Consider the following 23,650-nt stretch of genomic DNA (forward strand, 5'->3'; position numbering starts at 1 on the left):
CATGTTCCTGGGCTGTGGTTCTGAACAATATTAGCAGCTGCTTGCTATGCGATGCATGTTAAAACAGACAGAAACAAATGGAAACATTCAGATTGAAGTAGAATGGAATATTTCAGTGTGAATGCTTTCATTTGTTTCTGTGTATTTTCAAAGTAAAGAGAATGCTGTTGCAGTGAGAATGTTTTTATTTGTTTCTGAGTGTTTTAAAATTGAACTGTGCTGTGCATCCAAGGAGCAAGTACAGTTTGGCTAGTACGTTGGTGCACGAGCTCTTTCACAGATTACATTATTGCTATTGCTTTGTATGATGATATGTTAAATCCCCAATACTTTGCTCTTTATGTACAGTCTATATATATGTAACACTAAACACATTCTAGTATTTTACTTGACAGTACCAGTCATCATAACATGAAACACTAGAAAACTACATGCATCAAATCATTTGATGAACCAGATCATCTATTAATGCACTAAACTGTTTTTCCAATAATCAAGTTTACAGTTTGTGAAGGTAACGCCAAAGTGCATCATATGATGGAAGGATTTCCTTCTATATCAAACTGTACTTTAATGCATCAAGTCCTGCATCTCTCTCGATGATGCACTTAAGCATTTGGTCTGAGCTGCAGACTTGATGCATCTACTTTTTTTTGCAAACGCTTTGAAGTGTGTAACATTGTACAATGACAAAAATATGCTTGTCATGTTTTACGCATTGCTTCTAATATGTTTACATTTTGGTGTGATTAAAACAGCCCCTCCTTAGTACTAATTCATTTATCTTTCACAGGTGAGGCATTCATACTTCTTTCTCTTAAACAACTTTAAAGAAAAGTTAAGCTAATAAACACCTTCACCATTCCCCATTTTACATGAAAATCACTGAAGCAGTTTCTTTCCTTTGCACTCAAATGTGTATATTTGCTAAAAATTTGGTACGATTAATGCACCAGTTAAATGAAAAGTTAAACTCTAGTTAAATATCTGCCTATCTATATAAGACAGAAAGGCTTTCACGTAGGCAGATATTTAATTAAACTTTACTACTTGAGTCATGTCTGCGACATTAATGTTCGCAATAGATTGTGTACTAGAATGGAAGCAACATGTACGACACATGAATATTTCCGATTCTCGGAAGCAAATCAAAATGGGCTTTGTAGAGTTAGAGAGAGTCTCATATTTTAGATTTCCTGGAACACCAAAGGTCCTGAAGCCTTCAAATGAAGGTTCTTGTCAAATATGACCTGAAACCTTGAAGCTATCTTTACCCAACTTCCCGTACGCATATCTTGCTGATAATTCCCTTGCTACTCTCTGAAATCTTCTCTTATTTCCATTCTTAAGGCCCCAGAAATATACTCCCAAGTACTCTTTGAATCTCAATCACCAAGGCGCAGTGACGTTCGATGTTGTTTACATGCCAGAAGCAGGCGGGCGAAAGAAGATTGTCAGAGAATAGACTTGAAGAGGCCAAACAAGAAATTGCCTCGTCTGCTGATTTCAAGCAGCAAGGAGCAGCAGTTCCCTTGCTTAAACCCTTCAAAGTTCATTAACAGTCCGTACCAGATGTTTCCTTCCCCCCTTGATGTTAAATTCCGATATCGTTACTTCCCTTAACGATGAGTGCCAATTGGGAATGCATGACTTGCATGCATAATGCATGGATCAGATAAAGCACATTAATGGAAATTCTATTGGTTCTTAAAGAGAATCGTTATTTCGTTATTTCAAACAGTAACTTTGTTTATGGCATTAGAATCTTTCTTCTCTTCACGAAGGATTAATTGATTTGATTTGATTGATTTCTGTTATTTAGCGTCGCTTTTCTGCCACTTTTTGAGAATCGCGACGATGAGAATGAGTGATGACATGATGAAATTTATGGAGTGACACTCACATAGAACACTCTTGCCCAGACCGGGTTTCGAACACGGGACCCCTGGCGTTGTAATGCAGTTTCATAACCATTTCGCCACGGCGGTTGGCTCTTGTTGGACGAGTACAAATAGATATTAATGCTTGAGTGCGCAATATATACCTGCCAAGAATTCCAACTCAAGAACCTTCAGAGTGGCTAGGTCGTTATAGCCACGCACTGGCAACATCACAAGGTCATATGACCTGTCGTACAGCCAACGACAGAAGTAATAATAGACGCCCGTTCATGAAAGTAGGTGTACATTTATGAAATTGCGTAGTGAAAACCTTGTCGCATTGTAATCAGGAGTTTCGGATTCGATTCGGCGTTGGCACATTGCACAGTGCTTCGGGTCCCACTTTAAACTGTAGCGAGAGTCCCGATTACCGTATCTGAACATAAAACAAACTTTACAATCATTCACAAAACATTTCCTTGTGGTGTCTTCCTTCTACACAACTAAGCTACTGAAAATCACTTAGTTCCCTTTCATCATGTACATCCCTCTCTCTTTCCCCCTAACCTAGAAAACGAGAGAAAAATGAGGTACAGTCTGCAGCACAAAAAAACAGGGACAGCACATGCGCCTATCAGTTAGGCTCCCTCGCACATCTCTGGTGTCTTGATTTTCATCTTCAGCAAAAGGAGCGTAGAGCCATTTTGTCAGTCAAATGATTAATTGCCCCGCCGGCGGAGCTCGTTATGAAACCGCAACATAGAGGATCAATATCTCAGCTAGAAAACAATAAGAATCTCCAGGCGGCTTCAGAATGTCTTTTCCAAGCTAATGGCCATTTCTGGCAGTGTCTCCTCTCTCGCTACTCTTCTCCTTGCGGCGTAACCGCAGCGAATAAGTTCCTACATTATAATTAATAACAAGCGCTATCTCGCAGAGTGGCCCTATCATCCTTTGATATCGTAAGAGAGAATTATTAATTTGCAAGCGGAGACTTGGTAGCAATTTCCATACGCTCGTAGTCCGGCGTAAGCAGCTTTAAGCGCTGGTGGTTTGTTCGGGAAATGATGTGACGTCACTGAATATTTCTTCTCTTGGAGTCTTCCTCCCAGAGTTCGGAAATATTCAAACACCTCCAATCAAATACTTCCATTCCTCTTCCTTCCTTTTAACTAAGACTAAATTTGTTCCAAAAAGGGAAAATTACACGTTTCAAGCCTTTACAGTAACACCCCGATTTTACTTTTCCGGATTTCATATCGCCTTGTAATCAAGGGGTCCCGGGTTGGATACTGGTGTGGGCACGGTGCACGGATCCCACCTTAAACTTTGTGTGCATAAAGTGGACTTAACACATTGACTGCCGTGTGTATAATATGTCATACACATGGCTTCTTGCTTCTGGGCCACGTGTATGATACTCCATACACAAACAAGATCCTGATTCTTGGCCGCATGTATGGAAACGCATACACAGTTCAAGCAAAACTATATGACTGTTAAATAGCCGTGGCGTACAGCTAAGATGGGGCAGTAATAATTTTAATTTCTGTAATGTCTTACAAGAGTAAAAAAATCTTCAAAACTTTATTTACGTTTACGTATTCTTTTCACTAGTACAAATGTATTGACAACTAAAAGAGAAGGGTAAATGTGTAAATACATTTTTTTTCTGGTTGGAATTCACAGCAAACGATTATACATTATGGAATACATTGCTAGTACATCATAATTCTTACAAAACGATTCGTTATATAATATTTTTTTGTAAACTTATGTTCCTTGTAGATATATACGTAGATAGATATAAGGATGACATATTTTATACCGAACACTTTGGAAGTTCAATGATTTTTGTTGAAACACTCCCGGCACATAAAAGGATTTTTGGGACATTTGTCACATACTGTCTTCACCCGCCAGGCAAACTTCATCCCTGTCGAGTCAGAATTTCCACTTCTGCCATAGATTTTGTAGCAATGTCCACAGCGTCCTAGCTTCTTTCTTCCATTATCCCCTACTTTGTTTATCAAGTGATGAGTTTGAGTTTTTCTGCCTTCTTGCACAGGTAAAGTGAGTTTGCTGTCCAGGAGGTAATTGTTCAGAAAGAATATTTAGGATTACAAGTTTCCTGAATTCATTTATTTGTATGTTACTGGACTGGATGCAGTCACTGTAGAGAATGTAGGCATTCACGAGAGCCGTTCCCCATATAAATTCAATAATAACTTTCTTGTACCATTTTGTAGTCTTTCGCAGAGCATTCCCATATGAAGCGAATTGATCACTTACGTCAATGAAGGACTTGCTAGTAATGTAATCAATAATTGCGGTAGGCTTTCTAATTTCTGAACCACGTCTAACTGTTACAGTTATCTCATCAGCAGAGTGAGCTGTAGATAGGACTAACACATCTCTCTTATCTTTCCACTTCAGAATAGTCACACTTCCTGAGTTTCCATTCCTACAATATCACCTTTCCTCAATTTATCTTGAACAACATCTGCTGGCAAATATTTACGGTTAGATCTAATTGTACCAATCAGATGGGTATTATTGTCAATGGCAAGGTAAGCAAGAGGAACGCTGGTGTAATAATTATCTGTGTAAAGACGCCTGCCTTCGCCGAGAAGATCTCTTACAAGCTGTAACACATCAGTTTCTGGAACTGACATGTTACCGGCCGTTTATATTTCCAACATAAAGAATAATGTTCCATGTATAGCCCATGCTGGCACACAACTTGAAAACTTTCACTCCGTATTTATTCTTTTTGGAAGGGATGTACTGCCGAAATGAAAGTCTTCCCCGCCATGGTATCATACTTTCGTCGATACAATTTTTTTCCCCTGGTCTGTATATTTCTTGTAATTGTGAAATGAGTTTGTTGGTAATGTTCGTAATTTTATGTAATCTATCATTAGGGACAGCACGTGAATTGTCTGCAAAATGCCACATTCGTAGAAGCAGTTCAAATCTGTTTCTACTCATTATACTTCGGGGAAGAGGAAAATCAAACAAAGCACTAGTGCTCCAGTAGTCTGATAATTTTGGTACTTTGATCACCACAAAATTTTAAACCAGCCTGATATTCGGAAAGAACAAGACAAAATGTGGTAACACAAAGCGAATAATTACGTGTATGAAATCATATACACGTGGCATACAACGTCAAATTGAAAACCTACGCCGCGTGTATAGAAATGCATACACACCACAAAAACCTCAACAATGGGCTTAATTTCAATTGTATTGAGATATTATGCATACACATTTCATTCACAGTCGGTCAGTAACAAGAAAATCGGATTGGCCCAGAAGAGATACATTTTCAGTTACACGGTGGCAGTCAATGTGTAACTGAAGCAACACTTCAAACGTTGCAGGATTTTACATTGTACAATCACCTGCAATAAAGATATGATCAGCAAGGGGTCTTCGTCAGACAGCGTGGGCCACAATAACAATTTCAACGACGCTCGCGGGCCACGAAGCTACACTACGCTATTGAGAACTGTAATTGGATTGGATTGATTTGTTGTTTTAAGTCCACTTTATGCACAGGAAGGCTAATCGGGACTGGACCTACAGTTTAAAGTGGGATCCGAACCACTATGTGCCTCCACCGGGAAGCGAACCCGGGATCCCTTGATTACAAGGCGACGACGCTACCACTGCGCCATCGTGGAGGTACTGAGAACAGTAATATTATGCCATCTACCATGTACTTAATTCGGTTTTAATAAGTATTTAATTTTTCAAACGGCCACGGGCCATGGATTGAAGACCCCTTGATAGACCCTGAAATAATCACTATTCTGCAATAGCGGAAGTTTCCATTGAAGACTTGGTATTGAAGATCGCTCACCGCCGTGAAGTTAGGCAACACACCCAACGCCACGCAAACATTATTTCAGGATCTAGCCGTCAAATGTTTATGGTCGGTGACTACGTTTAATCTCCATGGTCCCATTGTAGTGTTGTAGTATAAAGCTTTCCCGGATTTCACAATTAAGATCTCGCATCGAGGTTCCTGCAAGAAATATGTGTTTACCCGATGACAAGAGATGCTCTGTCGAAACGTAGTACCGACCTCCGGGGCAGAGTAGTTAACACAGCGCGTTACGACGTCTGGGTCCCAGGTTCGAATCTTGGCCTGGGCATGGGTGTCATTTGTGAGTGTTCCTCCATCCATTTCATGATATAATCACTCATCTTAATCTTCGTGATAGCCAAAAGTGGTAGAAAAGCGAAATAAGATAAAAAAAATCAATCAATCAATTGAAACTATGTCACAATAGGTACATATATTTAGTAGAAGCACTAGTCAGTGGACAATTTCCAGTTAACATTGTATGCTGAGAAAGAACCATTATCACCACAATTCAGAGAACCATTAAAGTGCTTAAATAACAATATTTTGCATGTGACATCAAACGTTACATTCTTTTCCCCCTTTCAACACAAGATGACGCGAAGAAGAAAAGTGGTGGAGAATATATGATACCATCTGTTTAATAGAGACAAGACTGCGTCAAGCGCCTCTTGAATTTTTAAAAGAAGCTCACTAGCCAGCCACACACGCTTACGCACAAGGCATGCAGTATTTTTTGGTCCATATATCAAATTCCCGGCGCACGTACATCACAATATACCCCAGGTTTCGTCCAGCATCCATCGACAGAAAGATGAATTATGCATTTAACGTCTGAAGTCTCAGAAGACTCGAAATTCTTCGTTGCCAACTTCATAAATATTTCTCTATCTCCTTACACTTTCTTGAACAAAACGAACTTTTCTACCTTTCCTTTCCTCCGTTTTAGATTCTCCTCTTGTGTTCGGTATCGAAGCGTCTGTAATGTGGCGCAAAAGTCACTTTACACTTTGAAAATTACATTGTTTTAGATAATTATATTATTTCACTTTTTTTGGCATTCAAAAGGTTCTCCTTCTCCACTAACATTGATGGAATATGTCTGGAACAATCTGATACAGTATTGCTGTCCAGAAAGTGCAAGACCTCCTCTATACAATCCTTCAACTTTCAAATCGTTTGCGGTTTCTTTCCGTACACTGTATCTTTCACCACACCCCAGAGGAAGAAGTCCATTGAGGTGGGAACTTTTTATAACAAGTTTACAAAGCAAAAATTATTTCTTCCTTCCTGAATGTAGTGCACACGTGACACCGGAACTAAACTGAATTACGGCAGTCATTCGTTTCCTTACCAATCAGTACAACCTGCAAAACTTGCATTATCAGTGATACCAACCAATGCCACTACTAAAATACTTACGCCAATTATAAGTGTTGCTTTTATGGCATTACTAAACTTCCATCGAGTGTAAAATGACTTTTGCGCCATCCTCCATAGTACTACTTACGAAACTACATAACAAACTTTAAGATTCTTAGATCACTTCAAAAGATTAAGGAGGTTAGTTGATAAAATTCTGTTATTGACATTTGACACAATTTAATTTTTGGCTCAAAATATGGACGACATTTTAATTTGTGGGAAAATCAAATTGCTATCAATTTAATTTTGACCATTTCTGTAAATAACATATGAAAATTTAAAAAGCATTGCATTTCACATACATGTGCAACACAACAGAGCGCAACGAAATTGCAATTTTGCAGGTGGAGTAAGCACAAATCCTTCACGAGATATGATTCAAGGGGCACACCTGCATCAGAGGTACACATGGTAACTGCAAATAATTTTGACAACTAACAATGTGGCTTTGAATGCTATGATAAAAAGAAGTGACTACGGTAATGTACTCTTCGACGTAAACGCGCAAGAAACCACGCTGTTGATTTCAGTTCAACACTTCATTTGCTTCCCCTATTTTTCCACTGAACTCGTCCAGTTGGCGAATGCGCACTTGCGTAGATGGGCGCGACTGACTCAGACGGACTATAGAATGCATGTTATCATACAGAAGCAGCAATGAGCACATTATAATTATCAAACCGTCTGCAACAGACGATCAATTAGATGCAGCGTCATGGGCTTTACGTCCCACGATAAACATAAAATAGAAATGTTAAACATTCAAATAATAATTTTATTGCCGGCTCCCATGGCGGAGTGGTTAGCACATCGCGCTACGACGCCAGGGGTGCCGGGTTCGAATCCCGGCCTGGGCACGGATGTTTGTGAGTGTCCATGCATCAATTTCATCATATCGTCACTCATCTCCATTTTCGCAATTAGCCAAAAGTGGCACAAAAGCAAAGTATAATAAAGCAAATCAATCAATGATTTTATTAATAAACAAAAGTATCAAATAATATTAATTTTCATATTAAATGGGAATTGTTATATGCACCCGTCACGTAATATGGGGAAAAGCACTTACCATAGCTATAATCGGCATTTGTCTCTGAGGACTACCTTATCTAGGTTAAAAGCTGATGCTGTAAAGGGTCAATCAACACGTATAAGGTTAAAACACAGCCCCACACAGCATTCTGCCTGTAGTTTAAGACACCAGAGCCTCGCTCGACTGCAATATTGGAATTATCGGCGCGTAATACTTAGAAGTGACGTTGACTTTTGATTGTTTCAGCTGCGTTATTTTACTTCACCCCTCTTCCACTTTTAGATAATCGTGACGATGAGGATTATAGGCAATATAATAGAAATTGATGAATGGACAAGCACAAACAGTATGGATAGTACACAACACAAGCCACACGGAGTTTCTCTAGCCTGCAAGAATTCAGCCCAGGACTGTAAATGTTTTATGCTAATAATTCAGATAGGCCTGCACATATCAAAATGAATGATAATTCGTGGAGAAAAATGAAATAATTTGTAGGAATTAAGAACGTTGGAGTGAAGCAAATCAAAGATACATCTGGTTAGTATTGATGGATGGTAGAATAGGAAAAAATTAGAATATAGCCATGGCCTCTGGCTTCATTGTATGTGGTCAACATACTATAACCGCCACTAAATGTAGAATTTTCATCCAAAATTGCAGGCTCGACCAGGACCATTTCTAGCTGAAAATTCTACGTAGTACATGTAACAGTTAAATATGTTAAGCAAGAGAAAATTTTGATACACACTGGCAACACTGAATCAAAGAGAACCTGTAGTTGTAGTAGCAGCCAGGCATCAGAAGCCTGCTTCACAGTGTTTGTAAGAATCGATATTGTTGCGGCTGAAGAGAGAGACGAGGAAGCAACTTCTCTCCGTTCTATTCTCCTCAAGAGCGAACTCGTCCTGGAGACTCTCGAATCAAACCGTTGTGTAACATTTCTCCACCCCCTTCCCCCCGGTTCTTTCGCTTTCTTTGGCCCCCGAAGCTCGTTACGCATGCGACATCGTTTTCCAATCCTCGGATTTCTCAAAGGACTTCCAGGTGTTCGGCCTCTTCCTCCGGGTCATCGACAATGTATGTTTACGTCTTCTTCCGAAGGAGAATGTTTACACTTTAAGGACACAATGCGGCTCATTTCACAATTTTTCCCAGGGGGACGCAACGTGAAGGGTTTCCTATTAATGCCCAACCCTCGGCTGACAAATTGACGTTGGCGATATTTTCTCAACGCTACCAGGTCTTTATATTCGACCCACACATCAGCGCCAGTAATGAATTGTGAGTGATGGCTGTTGCAGGTTGCAGCGCAGAAATCATATACGTATCAGATTGATGTTGCGCAAGATGATCGTTTTGCCGTGTGGCTTTTTGAACTGACAGTTCTGCCACAGGTTCTTCTGTCTGGCAAAACGATCTAGTAGCGCCTGCGCAGTACAATCTGATGGGAGTTATTGTACAAGCATCATCTTGCAGCGCGGCTTTCTGCGCCGAACGTTCTGGCCATTCCTCGCGAGTTCTTCTGTCTTGCAATACAGGGTGGGAAATAACCTTTTGCTAGGGGTCTGCAGGAAAAAGTAACAACAATTAAGAAATTATGGTAATACCAAATGTTTACTACGACAATTGTGGTTACAAAAACAAAATTAAAAGTTAGTTCCCGACAAAGCACCTTGCTTCAAGGCAAATGCTAAAACCAAGACCTTCTTCGGCGAAGTGGCATTGACTTCTTCAGCAGTTCTGAATGGCCGGGTGCATCACCGGACCTGAATGCAGCGGAGCATTTTGGGGCTATTCTGAAGGACGCAGCTGAGTCCTTGATGATAGTGGAACGCGGACCGGACCGCCATTCCCGGCCAACACTCCTTGCACATCTGGAACAAGTCCTCCGTGACATGGAATGGAATACGGACTGTTTGCGAATCTTCTGAGCTCCTACCCTGATCGTCTTCGTGCTGTGAGAGAAGCAAACGGCGGACATACTAACTTTTAATTTTGTTTTTGTAACCACAATTGTCGTAGTAAACATTTGGTATTACCATAATTTCTTAATTGTTGTTACTTTTTACTGTAGACCCCTAGCAAAAGGTTATTTCCCACCCTGTACAATATAGTTGCGGCTGCGCAGTACAACAATCTGACAGGAGAAAAATCTATTGCACGCACCATCTTCTGAGCAGACAGTTCTGGTCAGCCCTCACGGGTTGTTGTTCTGTCTGGCAAAGCAATCAGGTGAAGCCTGCGCAAGACAATCTGACAAGAGTAAACCCAACATCAAATTACACGAATCAGTTTGTAGCGTCCTCATCAGACAATATCAAACATGTCTCATAGAGCTTCAATCTGTTGTTTTTCCTAAACAGACCTATAACAGCCGTTCTTTCAACCGTCATCTCGGATTCGCCTCTCAAATAGTATCAATAGCAAAATTTTGGATGTATTCGAACATAAAGAGAGACAAATGTCCTCCCTGATAGCGTAGTGGTACATTTCTGGGTTGTAACGATACCATTAGCTTTCAATGGGATTGTTACAACCCAACAGTGTTCGTGACTGTACAAGAGTACCCAAGAGAAGATATTTGGATCTGTTGCAATTACTACTGAAGAGCAGCTAGAGTAAAAGGTACTTTATCTAAGATTTATTTAATTGCAGCATCAAGTAAGCATCTTCTCTCATCTTGAGTTACCTTCGTGCTCTTCTCTGATAAACAGAAACGAATTTTATCTCCGTGGAGGCTATCGCCATAAACCAGATCCTCCATGTAATTTTTAAGCTTCGAAACTACCCATTATGTAGAATCCGCTTTTGCGGACTAGGAGAGAAAAAAAAAACCCAGCGCCAGATATAAAATCTGAGAGAACCAAATTTAAGATGCTGCATGTTCAGAGACCTACCTGATTCACCTTTCAGTTGCCTGGAAGAATGTATTTTTTTTTCCGGCTTCTTAATTTTTCATGACGCAAGAGTGGGGAACCAGGTTTCTTAAGAAGGGTATCGCTTCGTACATTTGCGGGCTTTTTTTTTTTCTCTCGTTCCGTACTTTGCCTTCCGCTCCTACTGCCCCCCTTTCTGCTGCGCCACTCCCGTTATTTCACATGATAAATGGTTGCGCTCTTTAAAAATCGATACCAAAACTTCAAGCTGCTTGGAACAGGTGCAGTACATGAACTGTACAAAGGAAAAAGAAAAGAAATGACTTATTCTAATATCTGTTATTTGTCTGCTCTGAAATGCGAGAGGGAAAATAATGCAAGAATCTCGAAAGCTCTCAGGGAGATTGATACAATCGACCGATATTTTCTGCAGAGTCAATGGAATTAGGTTTCTGCTCATATCAAGGCACGAGGATCAAGTTGCACACATGTACAATGTTGCCAGATGTTTCACTCCCCCTTTATATATATAACCCCCGAAGGTGGGGATTATAATTTGCATGTGATTTGAAACAAAAAAAATCACTTGATAAATTGTCTTATTAGCATAGAATAGAATATAATAGTATTTTTATTTACTGCAGAGCGAGGTTCAGGCTTGGGCTGCTCTGCCACCTAATTCTGGTAATTAAGATTTAGTTAGATTGATTTAGTTTATTTTTTTTACTTCGCGTTTTGTGCCTCTTGGCTAATTTGCGAAGATGGGGATGAGTGATGAAATGATGAAATTGATGAATGGACATTCACAAACAACCAAGCCCGAGCGGGATTCGAACCCGGGACCCTTGGCGCCGCAGCGCTGGTAATTGATTGATTGATTGAATTGTTGTTTTAAGTCCACTATATGCACAGAAAGGCTAATCGGGACTGGACCTACAGTTTAAAGTGGGATCCGGACCACTATGTGCCTGCACCGATTATCGAACCCGGGACCCCTTGGTTACAAGGCGAGGACGCTACCATTGCGCCATTGGGGAGGCTCCAGCGCTGGTAACTATGAGTTAAGAGTTACAATACATACATTTATAATACTAAAATCAAATGCATAACATGAATGAATTTGACATAAATGAAAAAATAATAAAATTTTAAGAAAGTGCAATTACAGATACATTTATACACACACAGACACACACACGTATATACATATATACACACACATTTACATACGCAATTTCCAAATCGAGATGAAAATAACATGCACACAATTTGAAATATTTGCTGTGTCAGATAAGTGTTCGCAAAATACAGGGTTTTATTTGGTTCTTGTTGTTGATTAATAGTACGAGCTAATGCTCAGTTGTTGTTTTTGCAATAAAAGTAATAGAACTTGTTCTTTGAAGCTTTTGGGTGATGTAGCAGATGAAATGTAATCGAGAAGAGCATTCCAAACCTTTGCAGACCAGAGGGAGAAGGAACCTTCCTAACTGACAGCAGAATGGCGCGAATGTTGATATTTGCCGACCTCTCATATTATATGTATGTATTGAATTTCTAAATGTCAGTTTCTCGTGGAGATAGCTATGTGTTTGCAATTTTAATACCTTTTATACTAATGAACATTGATGCAGAAGACGTCGCCTAGACATGTTAAGAATGTTGTATGTATTGAGCAAGGGTAAGATATGCTCAGCTCTCCTCATCGTGAGAATATACTGTACAATTTGTTTTACTGTAGTTGCATATTTGTTATTTAGCATCGCATTTCTGCTCCTCTTGGCTAATGATGAGATTAAATGATGAAGGGGTTTAATTTATTATTTTTAAATTTAAAGAAACTAGAAAGGTGTACTTCAGACTCTCTGTAATTTTTTCACTGCAGTGTTAAGAAGATTCAAATCCGCATACCTGTGATGGTTCCAAACACTTTCTTAGTTGAGTAATAAGCATGTCCAGTACTAAAATTTATGCACCACATCACATCCGCAAAGCCAGTCTGAAATTGCATAGAGTTCATTTAAAAACTGTATCGCAAACCCTTTTCCAGCACCACGTTTTCGCTTAACAAAATAATCATAATACAAGGATTATTGTCCAGCAATCGCGAACGAAACAACGCTGAACGAGGGAGTGAAAAATCAGGGACAGACCGTTGAACATGAGTACAATGGCTTGACTCGCTTATCACGTTGGTGGGAGACATGGGGCGCATGCGCGGTAATTGTCTGATAAAGCCTTGAAGACGTTGGAATCGCAAGCCAACGAACTGGTATCCTCATTCGCTACGTTGAGTTAGTTTAAAGTCAACCCTCTGAGAAAATGTGTTACAGTATTTATAAAAAAGGTTCTTCTTTATTAAACATTTCTTTGGGCGTTCACACACAACTTGCACACCCAGAGAAAATCCCACTGATACCAAGCTCAGGTTCAATCTATTCTTGCGTACTGCTTTCTACTGTGCGTATTATTAATGAAACCCAGGAACAGTGCTCCCACATTTACCCGGATACCTAACATACCAGACAGGACGCTTCACCAAAGCTGTCGAGAGAGACGAATTCTGCAGGAAACGAGAGCTAACTTGAAGGTCACTAGATGGGGATCGAATCAGGTTGGGATGCTGTCCTCGTTAGAACGATAACACAGGGGAAATCCTACATAGCAAGGGCATCCGCATGTTGGATGTTAACGTCTGACAAGCTAGGACTGTTAGGAATTTGGATATCACAGACCACAGCTATTTTGCTCATCGTCTCGCGATTCGCCTTTATCCCCCTTCCACTGTCTCTCACGTTGAACTGCTAAAGCCTCCGAGATGCGAGTTTAAACCGTTAGATTTAAGCTTTGAATTGTCAGCACCGGTGCCATGGCAACAATGAACGCATGCTCTCGGGAGCACGCAGCAATACGCATATGAACACGCAGAGTCGCCAAAGTCGATTTGCATTGCGCTATCCTCCCCGCCCTCTTCTCTCTACAATCCGGTGCATGATGGGAGGAAAATAACGTCAAGACAAATCCCTGGAAATCCACTCAGTCACATTATAATCCTTGGGTTGCTGCAAAAATGGGTGACACATGTTTGTCCCGTAACGATAGTGCCTGTCTGCTAGATTTAAGTCGATTAAGCGTATATTAAAAACGGCAGATCTGGACGGAAGAGAATGCGGATGAGCATCACTGTGCAAACGTGGATGGTGAAGATAGAAACGCTCAATGTTTTGAAGCCTGCTCGAGGTTCGCTCCCTTCTATTACGGTTTTCCAATGTCTGTAACAATCCGTAACAACCATTGAATATAAATATCGCTAGAAGAGCCACAACTCTGTATAATAGAGGTCGCATGCATAGTTTAATCAAGAGATTCTTGTTGTTCCAATAAAAGAAAACTTAGTATTTTCAAAGTAGTCAAAGGATTAATATGAATACCTTCGTGATTCGTTAATATTGACCATAACTAGGGCTAGGATAATTATGCATATTGCATATGGAAATGCATATTTAAGGATTTTTAACTAAAAATGCATATTTCATATGCAGGTGCATATTTCTACGAAAATAAGTTGATGTTGTGCATATTTTTGTACCCACAACCAACACCGAGCATATACTGTATTTATTTTTCTTCTCCTCGCTTCTCTTCTCTTTTCTTTATCTTTTCTCTGTCTTTCTTCTTTCAGCAACTTCAAACAAGCATCAAATTATAGAAGACGTTAAAGAGGCCCTCGCCCAGGTTGAAGACCCTGTGTCTGTACAGAAATTGAATGCAGTATTGAAAAAGGACAGTGGGTATGCAACAATGTGAAACATTGCAAAAATCCTGCATACAAATGGACAACGTGTGGATGATCTGGAACTTGATGCGTCCGACTTTGTTGCCCTAAAATACAGTCCACTTGTATCTTGCGAAGTGGAACGGGTGTTTTCTGAATATAAGACTATTCTAGCTGAAAACAGAAGGAGTTTCAAGCTCGAAAATTTGAGACATCATGTTGTTATCAAATGCAATCATGATCTTGATCTGTAATGTATTGTGTTTCATTTAACGCAGAAAAATATTAATAGAAAAAAATCTGTGTAGCGAATAAGCATTCAGAATAATGTATATTCATTGCATGGGATGTAATGTTTCATAGTTTGTACCTGTAATATACAGCATTTATAAATTAAACGGATTTTTAAAATGCATATTTTACACTTTTTTAGTCCATTAAATATCACAAGGTTAATATAGGCATCAATTCTCAATTATTTAATTTGATTTATATTAATTAGCGTCGCTTTTCTGACACTTTTGACTAATCCCAACTATAAGGATGAGTGATAATGTGATGAAGGGACACTCACAAAGAACACCTACCCATGCCGGGATTCGAACCCGCGTTCTCTGGCACCCTAGCGCGATGTTCTGACCACTCCACCACGTATGTTGGCTTCTCAATTTTTAACTATACATCACATACACACATCAATTACACGATGCACCTTTTAAAACATAAGAATACCCCGCACTGTGGCCCTGAGGTCTAAGACGTCATGTTTTGGGGTCGGGGTATGGGACGCGCGTGGTTCGAGTTTATTGAGGGGAAGCGTAACAACTTTTCTCCTGAGATTTCGGCCTGAGTATGGGACCGGTGGCCACCCACCATCGTTAGGAAACTGGGGAGCTACGAATGTGCGTAACGCGGTCATAGAAAACCTACAACAACGACTGGGGATTTGTCGTGCTGACCACACGTCACCCCGTAACTGACTGGATGATACAGCGTTGCCAGGTCAGATTTTCAAAAATCGGGAGATCGTCCCCTGAAAAATCAGGAGATCTGCTTAAAAAATCAGAAGAACTAATAATAGCGGATTATCAACTTTCTGGGTGGGGGGGGGGTAGAGTGGGAAAAGCTTTCCACTATCATTATTGAACGTTAATTATTAATTTTAGATGTCAAAAGATAAATTTATTACTGTTATGTCAATAGAAATTTTATTATGAATTTGCACTTCAAAGGGTACGATCTGTGGGTATGATAACCCCACCCCCTTAATTGACCTAAGGTAAAGGTACAGTTTCCCCCAACCAGTGGCGACGATCGGGTGCCAAAACTGAGGTGGGGTGCAAGGATTGCCCCCCCCCTAATCGCCGGCATTGCCCCAACACTTTGCAAAAAGCTGTGACATTACTGGAAAAAATCCGACCTCCATTTTCTGTTCATTTCTCAGAAATATTCGAAAATAAATGGTTTTGACTGTGCGTGGATTTATGTACTTGGCGTTTAAAACTTTATGGAAACATTTCGTGACTTTTGTGTTAACTAAGATTTAGAGCTTCAGCCACTACGCATTCTGGGATACATATTTTCAAATACTCTACCTGATAACACCTTAGATTGCTTATATTTAAAACTAGCCAAAGTTACAGGCTGTAATTTTTTTAACAACACATTCAAAGCATAGTCACATTAATAGTAATGGAGGAGGGCTATCATGCCTGAACCCCCGAAATATCCTTGAATTAAAACTTTTATTTCAATCATGGAAGGTAACCAACCAGTATTGGACAGATTGTTGATTGATTTGGTTCTATTTTACTTCGCATCTGCCACTTTCGTCTAATCGTAAAGATGTGAAATCGATGAAGGGACACTCACAAAGAGCTCCCATGCCCAGTCCGGGATTCGAACCCGTGTCCCAGTATTAGACAAGTCGCAGGTTTTTCTTCAACTTTTTCCCCAGTTACTCCAGACAATGTAAATTTTAATTAAATCAGCTTTTTGCATTCGAGGATTACCTAGTATAAAATCGGGAAAGAGAATTTCTACCGTCACAGTATTGATTGTGTATAAAGGGACATAAGAGCAATTGTAGTGGTAGTTACGCTCAGAAATAGCTTAAAAAAACAACGCTCTAAAAACATGAACTATTATTTCTAAGTTAAGAGATGATTAAGAAATAAAACTGTGACATAAGTTTGCAACAGCAGTTTACTAACCCGACCTCCGGGGCTGAGTGGTTAGCACAATGCTATGACATCAGGGATCCCGGCTTGGGATCGAATCTCGGCCTGGGCATGGTTGTCCCTTCATTAATTTCATCTTATCATCAGTCATCCTTGTCTTCGCGATTAGCCAAAAGTGGAAGAAATGCGCAGAAAAATAAACCAAATCAATCAATCGACAGTTTACTAAGAGCTCTTATAACCATAAACTTTGGCTGCATTTGTAATGTGGACTCCCTTTTTTATCAGAGTTAAAAACCTGAACCTGTATCTAGCATTTGCTTGCAATAAACACTACTATAAAACTGAATACTTGTTCGTATGTGTGGGTGGCAACATTGGCATTTAGTTGTAAACAGTTTTCAGTTGCCTCCCCTTTGACAAAAACCGCACCAGGGGAAAGTTTGGACACCGTCTTCTTGGAGTCCCAGTGCACAAAGGGCTTAAGAAGCCGTGCGTCTTTCCCAATATCATCAAGCCTGGTATGACCCTCCTGCCCAACCTCTCTTCCTCTCTCTCTCTCTGCGGAATATTCATGGGTCTTTGCATTCCACCAGCTGAATATGTAAATTTTTAATCAACTTTCGATTTTTTAAAATAATTGTTCATTATAAATATTTAAGAAAGCAAAAAATCAGGAGATTTCCACATTTTCTTGAAACTTGTCAGGAGATCAGTAGATCGTGCTGAAAATCAGGAAATCTCCTGCGAAATCAGTAGACCTGGCAACACTGGGATGATATCTCACCTCTGATGGGAGTGAGGCCGGCTGTCGGTACGTATGACCTGGTCCTCACGGGCGGTTGCGCCACGGGTTATTATTTATTATTATTATTATTATTATTATTATTATTAAAGTACAGGGTGTCCCAAAAGGTACTTTACAACTTCAATGTCATATAACGAGACTTGTAATTCACTTAGAAACAAAGTAAGTTTTATGTGATGGACCAATTCGAAAAGTTTTGTTCTGTTAGGTAATGAATAACTTCCTTGTCTTTCCAGGTGACAGGAGCAACATAATGTGAGAAATTGAGTCTGCATAGAAAAAGGCGCAGTGTGTGCCTTCGTTTATTGAAACCAAATCATACACCCAAGTCCAGAGAAATTTCAGAACGCGATACGGGAAACCACCACCCTTTCGGCCATCCATAAGAAAACGGTACAGCAACTTTATGCAGACAGGTAGTGTGGATAGACTTCTGCGGTGAACGCTGGAAAGCCTGCCGATTTTTTTCCGTCTCTTCTTCACTTGTTCTTGGCCTGCCTACATGGTGCTTCAAATCCACTCTGCCTGTCTGCATGAAGTTGCTGTACCGTTTTCTTATGGATGGCCGAAAGGGTGGTGGTTTCCCGTATCGCGTTCTGAAATTTCTCTGGACTTGGGTGTCTGACTTGGTTTCAATAAACGAAGGCACACACTGCGCCTTTTCCTATGCAGACTCAATTTCTCACATTATGTTGCTCCTGCCACCTGGAAAGACAAGGAAGTTCAAGTTATTCATTACCTAACAGAACAAAACTTTTCGAGTTGGTCCATCACATAAAACTTACTTTGTTTCTCTAAGTGAATTACAAGTCTCGTTATATGACATTCAAGTTGTAAAGTACTTTTTGGAACACCCTGTATAATGATACGAACATAGACATACGAACTAGTCCTATGGCTGCTCTGAAAGGAAAACATCCTTGGTATCTTGGTAGCAAGAGCCTTCTTATAGGCTGCACAGGAAGTCATGTGAATAGCCCCGTCTAGTTCGATACACTTTTTGACTCTCTCTGCACTAGCGCGTCGCGGTGGAACACCGACTCTCGTTTACTTCGTTGATTTGGTGTCTGCACCGTTTGCCCTACGTTCTGAAGCGATGTAATTTGTGGCGTATTGTCACGTGGTGCGTGCTAACTAGTCAAAACGTCATTGCCTTGTACCAGCCTGACACCGGGATACACCTGCACTACACCCAATGTAGAAAAGTGCAGCCAAGTAGATGGGGTTTAAGTGATTCCAGTTCAGCTCGAGCTTGTGTTTGTTACCTCAAAGCATAGTAATTTCACTCCATTTTGCACATATTCCATATTGGATCAGATACTGTAGTCCTCTTACCGGTACTCATGGATACTTTGCACGAGGCAAGACGGCAATCTCCGAACGTGGCGCTGAACCGTAGCGCCTAGACGAAACGACCGCCACTAAAAGCAAGAAGATTCCACACTCCCAAGTCCTTTACCGAATCCATACTCCCAGCAAGTCGCAGAATTTCCAGGCTCCTTCCCGGAAAATCGAAGGGGGGAGAAAGAAGAACTCTGAAAGCAAATCGGTAGCAATATTCGTTCAGGGGGGGGATCTCAACATTAAATTCGTTGAATCCGGAGTTAGTCTTCAAGAGCACCATTAGGTACATCCTGGGCTCTCGAGCGCTACTCGCGCAACTCTTCCTCGCCCTTTAAGGCTTCAGATCTGTCCATGGCTCGCCTCCAACCCGCTGCATCATTAGCCCATACCTTTGCATGGAAGTCTTCATTATCGGTAGCTGGGAGCCGGTGGAGGGGAAACGGCAATGCATGGATGCGAGACGCATTCCGAGAGTTTTCTTCTCAGCTCTGAAGACATCGATAGCACATTCAGTAGCACGCTGTTCTGTAATGAATGCAGAAAAAAAAAGTGGAGATCCTCTGGTCGATGATGTTTTTTAACAGGATTTTTCCCCCCTAAGGTTTTCTCCATTCCTCGCTGATGAGTGTTGAAGCAAAAGCGTTGGTGAAGGAATTTCGAATTCTGTTTATTTTTACTCTGGGAGGCCAAAGAGCGCAGATCTGTACACATCTTTGAAAAGGTTATGCGTACTCCTTTCCAAACGAAATGAAAATCAATTCTGCGAGCTTTGATATGATTGAAATTATATTATAAACATCTTATCTTCTTGAAATGGTGATGGTTTCATCCCAACATAGCCGTTGAAATTTATGTATTTCTAATTAACATTCAGAACATTAAATTATAAATTTGAAAAAGTTACATTAAAAAAAATTGTAAATAAAAGAGAACACATTTCATTGCTCGGAAATCGACATTCATACAATCATCTCTATTGCACATAATACCCCTTAAAATGACATGATACAGCAAAACACATTGGAGCAAATGAAAACATAGTAATAATCTAAATGTGTGAGACGATTGATTTGTTCTTCTTCGCTTTTCTGTCACTTTTGGCTAACCGTGAAAATGATGAGTGATGACAAGACGATATTGATAAATGGGCACCGTAAAATAACACCCATGCTCAGGCCGGAATTCGAACTTCAGAATTATCAACATGAAAAAAATATACAGAAACTTATACAGAAAAAAAAGTAGAACGCAATTAATAGCAAGGTGTATTCTCTCATTTAAAATGAAAACATTTTAAATCCAAATTGAAAATTTCATCTGTATAACTTTCTGAATTACACCTCATGTTCATTCACATGTCATATTACAGCTAGAGCGCCTATTTTTAACAACAATGAAAACATAGTGAAGTAATAAAGGAAATGTGTCAGACTGGAAGCAAAATCTAAAGTATCCCAGCTTCCACACACAGAATACATCAAATCAAGGCTGATGAACATTTGGTGCATCGATTGACAGTCAAAAGTGCAAGTTTGCTTCCTTTGAAATGATCGTTTCTGATCTCAATTATTGCATTTTTCGTGCATCACACGCATTAGCTTATACGCAAGATTTTTTTTTCTTTCAGATGGGGCTGGAATTATTGATTGATTTGCTTTATTTTACTTCGCTTTTTGTGCCACTTTTGGCTACAATTTGCGAAGATGGGGATGAGTGATGGTATGATGAAATTGATGAATGGACACTCACAAATATACATGCCCAGGCCGGGATTCGAACCCGGGACCCCTGACGTCGTAGCGCGATGTGTTAAAGGAGGATATTACATAAGTTCCAGGAAGGTTGGATGTACGATATTTTTCGTAATTACGTTCGTTTTGAAAGTTCTTGAATGACAAAAATAGCAGTCGGGTATCATCTTAAGTGAGTTTGCACTTAACCATTTTCTTTCCGTTTTCCAGTTCTGTACTGCTGCCATTTGAAAAAATTGATTTTCTAAAAATTTCTGAGAGGGCTAGATACATTTCTATGTTCAGTGTATCATTAGCATGATTGGGCTGAGCCGATATGGATGCCCATGTATCTGTTTCGGAAAGTATGGTTAGATTTTATTTACTAATACCAATACGGCATTTTCATCGTTCGCAGGTTTTGGAAGGGAAAAAAAATTACCACGAGACACCTTAATGTGCGCCCCTCCAGTTGCTCTAAGAATATCAAGGCGGCAATCCACTTCTGCCCATACATATCCCAGCATATCATCAGTTACAGTCAGGATACTCTACGTTATTCTTCTTCTAAGAGTAGCGACATCTGGAACAGGAGTGCGGTAAACACAATCTTTGACATACCCCCAGAAGAAGAAATTCAAGAGTGTGATATCAGGAGAGCTCGGTGGCCCGGGAATAGGTCCATCACGGCCTATCCACCTGCCAGGGAAATGCCTATCCAGAAGACCTCGAACATCCTTGGACCAATGACGGGGTGCCCCATTATGGCTGGATGGAATTCCTCCAAGTGAGGAAGAAGGTACTGCTCAAGCATGTCGTAGTAAATGTTACTAGTAATGGTACCGGGACTTTATGAACACTCTGTACTTTGTGATTGCATGACAGGCATTTCATCTTCTGTAATTTTTCAATATTTGTAAGTAAAACTATGGTAAACTGATGCTTACAATCGAAGTGGAATCCTCACCCAAATATATTAATCAATATTTTGAACAAATTGGTATTGTTACAATTTTCAAGCATCGGTTCAAAGTGATATTAGCACAGCCCAAGACTTGAGACATTTTCAGTTCTGTGTGTACAGCTTCCAGCAACAGCAAAAACATCACACATTATTTGGTGTGTATCCTGAAAAAAGGAAAGTTTCTTTCATTTTTCATTTCTGTAATCTTCTCCTCTCTTCGCTATCTGTCCTCTTCGGAGTCTTAAAAAAAAAACAAGCCGGATTCCCAGCTAAGTAGACCTTTCACTACCTCAAGAAGGACTTATCGCGGGAGAAAATCGCTCTAGAACTTTTCAACGCCGCATCTCCCCGCGAGATGTCGCCGATAGCACATCTTCGTTTACCTGCTGTCGGGGCGGACAGAAAAGGAACAGCTTTTTGTTTGGGAAGTCAAGTCTGTGTGTTCATCCGAGTGTAAGAAGAAAACCCTCGTGTGCACCTGCTATGGAAATCGTCGTTTACAAGTTTAGGAGTGTGGAAAATGCGGCGCTCCATGCATCGATAATCAATGCGCAAGTATGTCCTTCTTGTACGGTGGGTGTTTACAGACTAAGAGTTAGGTGTTTGAACACGTGCATATTGGCACCAAACCAGGTTGATTTTCGTGATTTTCTTATCGTTAATATCTCTTCTGGTGTAAAGGATTTGCACATGTGTGGAATAGACCGGAAATAGAACGATGACTACTGCCTAGTATGAGTCAGATCGCAGGTTTGAAGCTCTGATTTGGTCGTCGCGGCGCATATCACAACGTTAAGCTTCCAACACATAAATAAGCAGTCTTTTTGAAGCCATTGCCAGATCTTCATAGCTCTTGTGCTATGCTTACGTGTTTTGTGAATGAACGAGCATACGGTTGTACTATTTCGTCTCACCATACAGTTATTGAAGTATTAAAGTTGCATGAAAGAAATGACGCCAACCTCCGTGGCGAAGTGGTTAGGACAGCGCTCTACTACGGGGTCCCGGGTTCGAAAATAAACGAATTTAATCAATCAATCATAAAGGAACAAACGTAATGTAACTGGAATGATTCAGTTTTTAAAAATATGGTGGTGCACTCAACTGCAATTCATAATAATTATCTATCTTTATGCAATTTAAAATATTCAAATGACAATTAAATGGCACACCGTAAATTTGATTTGGTGTTTCTTAAGTCCACTTTATGCACAGTAAGGATAATCGGGACTGGAACTACAGCTTAAAGTTGGACCCGAACCAATATGTATCTCCGCCGGGAATCGAGCCCGGGTCCTCTTGATTACAAGGCAACGACGCTATCCACCATTCACACTTTTTCTCACTTTTACACTTTTCAATTGTTTCAGTTTCTTATCATCTGGACAAACACAAATACCTATGCCTTACCCGGAACTCGAACCCGGAACCCCTGGCGTTGTAGCGCGCTCTGCTAACCACTCCTCCATGGAAGTCGGCATCATTGCGCCATCGAGGAAGCCACGGCAGACCGTAAGATTTTAACGGTAAAATATTACATATTCACGGTAACTTCTATCCGGGCGACACTATCGTCTTGCCGCGCGGCAATCTGCTAAGGCTATCAGCACTGCAAACTGATAAGTGTAACAGCCATAGGGGACGTTCAGATTTGGCTGAAGTCTTGAAAAATCGAAAGAGATAAAGGTTACGTGCATTTGCCCCTGGTTAGGGCCCATCAAAAGAGAATAGAACATGGGGGGGGGGGGGCTAAGAGAAGCA

General features: G+C 40.4%; 1 protein-coding gene across 2 annotated transcripts in view; it reads right to left on the reverse strand.

Moving 5' to 3' along the window:
* The window catches only part of klg (klingon), a 473,422-nt gene that overhangs the window by 225,391 nt on the left and 224,381 nt on the right, over positions 1 to 23,650 (reverse strand). The window lies entirely within an intron of this gene.

Source organism: Lepisma saccharinum, chromosome 25 (genome assembly GCF_977018435.1).
Source record: "Lepisma saccharinum chromosome 25, izLepSacc3.1, whole genome shotgun sequence".
Classification (NCBI taxonomy): Eukaryota; Metazoa; Arthropoda; class Insecta; order Zygentoma; family Lepismatidae; genus Lepisma; species Lepisma saccharinum.